Source organism: Mandrillus leucophaeus, unplaced genomic scaffold (assembly GCF_000951045.1).
Source record: "Mandrillus leucophaeus isolate KB7577 unplaced genomic scaffold, Mleu.le_1.0 Scaffold633, whole genome shotgun sequence".
NCBI classification, from domain to species: Eukaryota; Metazoa; Chordata; class Mammalia; order Primates; family Cercopithecidae; genus Mandrillus; species Mandrillus leucophaeus.
In genome coordinates, this window is record NW_012106842.1 from 953662 (window position 1) to 958590 (window position 4929).

Consider the following 4929-nt stretch of genomic DNA (forward strand, 5'->3'; position numbering starts at 1 on the left):
GTTGGTGGTGTTTCATTGTGTTTAGGAATTCAAGAAAAGTTACACTATTTTTTGGAGGAATTCACATGAGAATGATCATTTCAATTGATTCAGAAGGAGAATCAGGTAAATAATAGAAAATCTTGGTGAATATATATTTTAAATTAAGAATTATGTCACCAACTGGATAAAGAAAAATTAAAGAAAGAGGAAGGCTAAATGAGGAGAGAGTAAAGAGTCTAGTAAATAATTACTTACATGATTTTAAGGAGAGACATCATAAGACTAAGTTTAAAATGTTAAGGAGGATAGAAGGTTATAATTAAGGAGGATGTTTTTGATAAATGTAAGAGAATGTATGTAGCATATATCAAATTTTTAAGACGTAACAACAAAAGAAACACTAGTAATTCCAAAATCCAACAGAAAAATTGGACCACCACCAGAACTATTGAATGAACTCATGTTTTTTTCCTCACTCCCACCTTCTTAGCCCTTAGAGGTAAGCATTTTATGGAATTTTTAATTTATTATTACCTTTCTTCATTAAACATGTGTTTTTACCAAGTAGATGTTTTCTCTTGTTCTACTTAGCATCTATTCTAATCCTTAAATCATAAAAAAATTGTATGCTTTTGACTAGCATGAGGAAAGAATATATTACATTTTTTACTTATTTTCCTTATGTCAATGAACATAATAAGAAAATATAATACATATAGTAACAAAAATAGAAAGCACAGAAATGAATTGTAAATAATTTGAAAAGTGCAGGAGCATGTAAACAAGAAAAAAAAAGTAGGTCATAACTCCTAATTCGGGAACACACACTCTTAAAATATTGATGTTTTTCTTTACACTATTTTCTATGTGTGTAAAGAGAAAAATAATAGGATAATAGGTGAAAGAAATAAAAATAGAGATTGGAGACACTCTCATCCATCATCTCTTCTAAAGGGGTAGACACAAAGTGTAACAGTTGTGGTAACCATCTCAGCTCCAGGAATCCCAGACAACATCTCTTCTTCCTTAGTTACAGATGCAGCTTCTAGTCATCTTTGGATGATCTATGAGAGTAAAGTGAAGCATTACCAGAAAGCCTCATTCCAAATAAGAAAGACAGAAATTTATTTCAGTAAACATACATAGAAGAAAACACATAAATGGGTAATAGTTTGATGGAAAATAACAGAAATATACACTGGTAATGTAGTTTATATTTTGCAATTGATCAAAAGGCTAGAGTTGATATTTATTGTTCCATTTTATATTTACCTACACTTTTTTTTTTTCTGTCTCCCTCAGGTAACAGCTCAGAATTCTCTGCTTCATGGGGTAAGTTAAATTACTTTGAAGGACCTGAGTCCATTATGATCCTGCATTTATTAGATTCCTGTATTTTTCTATTGACATCTACCATTTACCATGGAAGTTGCAAGAGGTACTCAGGAAAGCATTTAGATTCCATTCATAGTTTACCCTGCCTCTGTTGAGCAAGCAGCCTTATTTCCCTTTGGTATGTAGAATCAATCACTCTGCCCTATCTTTGGTTCAATGGCATGTGGATCTTGTTGTCACTCTTAACTTAAAATAACAAGACAAATGTCACAGGCCATTTTGAAAGTTTTTCTCCAGGAAGAACTAATAACTCTAGATAACAAAAAAATTCTAAGATTGTGGGAAAATTTAAAAAAAAAAAGTTTTGTGAGCTAATAGTTAAGTGATATAGTAAGAGGGACCATGCACACTTCCTCTCCTTACTTTTCAGACTTGTATATTCTGATATTCTAATTATGGAAGAAACAACTCCATATATTACATTGTGTAGGATAGTACCCCAGCTTCACTGGATTGTTTTAGAAGGTGCCATACTTGAATTTTCAATAAGCTATTTCACCATTGTATTAGAAGTGTTATAGGAGGAGAAACTAAATCTGTATCACTTCCTCCTTCTATAATCTTCCACCAAGAGCCTGCTTTGATTGATCTCCCAAAGCAAGCACCGTGTCATAGGTTCCGCATTGGCCTTTGATTTTAGGTTTGGCACTGTGCTATGAGTAGTCAGATCATTATCAGTGATGGAGAACCTTGTGATTGAGTACATGCATAGCCTACATTCTTCCATAATGACAACTTTGTAGGTGGACAAGGAATGAGGATGACTGACATGAAAAAATGCGTCTACCTGATTATTGAGAGATCCAGTTGCAGAAGACATTTTTACTAAGCATAAATAGAGGAAAAACATACTCACAGACTACACCCAGAAGTTCATCCATGGACTTTGTACTTGCTTATCACCAAATCTTGTTTCATTCAAATCCTTGATCAATCAGCAAATTGCCACTACCCATGAATCCATTACAATCCATTCATCTGTCTATCCCTTTTACCAGGCAAGCAAACAATCAGACATACTGCTGGAAGTTTTGCTCATTGAAAGAAACTTTTTATACCACTGTCTTTCAGAACCACCCTTGAATAGAGGTGTAATATAATTTGAGATTAGTACTGTCTGGTGCCAGTATAGTCATCTGTAAATCAAACCTCGAATAATTTTCTTTCTCCATCAACTGATAATAAGAATTTTGCAATGAAGGCATATAACTTAGCAGTAAGTGCTATTAAAGTCTGAGTTACTTACTTATGTAATTTGTTTGCATTTTAGACCCATTCAAGTAGTATCTAACATATGCTAGTTCCATTTAATAAGAGATAGATTTTGTATGCAAGCATTATGCCTTGACAGATCATACAACTCTTAGTTCAAATGGGAAGCTTAAGTTCCCTAATCACTTGTGATTCAATAGTCAAATATTCAGATTCTACTAAGTCCAGTAAAAGAGTTGCTATTTAAAAAAAATTCAAGTATTCTCGTATGTTCTCATCTCAAGTCTAAAGAGTTCTCCTCCTTACCAATGAATTCCCTAACATTTGCATGAAAGAATCAGTGAAGTTGTTGGAGCCCATTTCACTGGCAGCATCTCTTACTATCAGCATAGCCACCAAAATAACTTTTTGAAAAAGTTAGTTTTGTCTGGGACATTTAATTCTCAATGCTGTTGTGAATAATTTGGTCTCTAATCCCTCTACAAGGAGGTAGTTCAGGTTAGAATGAGCAGAGTCACATAAAAATATGCTTTAATATTTCAAAGATTCTGATTATGGAAGAAATACCATATATTACATTGTGTAGGACAGTACCCCAGCTTCACTGGATTGTTTCAGCAGGTGCCATAACTGAATTTTCAATAAGCCATTTCACTATTCTATTAGAAGTATTACAGGAAAAGAAACTAAATCTACATCACTTTCTTCTTCCATAATCTTCCACCAAGAGCCTGATTGATCTCCCAAAGCAAGCATCGTGTCATAGGCTCTGCATTGGCCTTTGATTTTAGGTTTGGCACAGGTATAATTCTTCCATCTATTGCTTGGCCAGAGTCTACAGGGCAGATTCGGCAGCACTGTGTCCTTGTCTTCAAAGCAGCAGGTTCCCTTTTGGCCCAGGATGTGTCTAGAAATGTTATCTGGAAGCTATGATATGGAAAGGGTGACTCACAACTCTGATTGTTGCCCTACCTTCCTGTGTCTGATGTGGTATCAAAATGATGCATGAAAAAGTCCTTTTTACTTTTTCCTCTCCTCTCCTCAAGAGGAAGAAAGGGGTCTTTTTTTAAGCCATGAGCTGTGCTGCCTGGGATAGGGGTAGGGGTGGTGTAAGTATTGCCTTAGCCATCCTTCCTGGTGCCGCAGTAATTCGTGTACCTTCAAAACTGCTGGCTCTGAGCTCAGTTCAGCACTAGGACTTACCTAGGAGTTATAGTCCTTGTGGCTAAGGCTCCTTTTAAAGTTTATTTAGGGCCTGATATCATTTGGATATGTGACCCCTCTAAATCTCATGTTCAGCTGGAGTCCCCAGTGTTGGAGGTGGGGCCTAGTGGAAGATGATTGCATCATGGGGGCGGATTTCTGTGAATGATTTAGCACTGTCCTCTTGGTGCTTTCCTCATAATAGTGAGTGAGTTCTCATGAGATCGTCATTTAAAAGTGAGTGGCACCTCCCCCCACACACTCTTGCTCTTGCCCCTGCTTTGGCCCTGGGAAGAGTCTGCTCCCCTATAGACTTCCACCTTGATTGGAAGCTTCCTGAGGCCTCCGCAAAAGCAGATGTACAGCAGATGCATCCTGTACAGCCTGCATAATTATGAGCCAATTAAACTTATTTTTAAAATTAATTACATAGTCTCAGATATTTCTTTATAGCAATGCAAGGGCTGACTACTACAAAAAGTTGGTACCAGATGTGGGACATTGCTAGAAAGATGGCTGAAAATGTGGAAGCAACTTTGGAACTGGGTAATAGGCAGAAGTTGGAAGAGTTTGAAGAGAAAGATAGATGAAGAAAAGTTTCTGATTTCTTAGAGACTGACTAAATAGTTGGGAGAAAAATGCTGATAGTAATATGGACCGTGAAGTGGAGGCTGCTGGGGTCTCAGATGGAAATGAGGCACTTATTGGGAACTGGCACAAAGGTAACATGAGTTATGCTTTAGCAAAGAACTCGACTGCTTGTGTTCATGTCCTTGGGCTCTGTGGAAGATGGACATTTAGAGTGATGCTTTAGGGTACCTGGTGGAAGAAAATTCTAAACAGCAAAGCATTCAAGATGTGACCTAGCTGCTTCTAACAACCTCTGCTCTAACATGGGATCTAGGAAATGACTTAAAGATGGAATTATTCTTAAACAGGAAATAGAGCATAAAAGTTTGGGATATTTGCAGCCTGGCCATGTGGCAGTGAAATATATAGCTCTTTAAGTAGAGGTATTCAAGCAGGCTGTGGAGCAACCACTTGCTAGAGAAATATGCATAACTGGAAGGGAGCCAAGGGCTGATAGCCAACAATGGGGAAAAGGCCTCAAAAACACTTCAAAGATCTCCCAGGCAC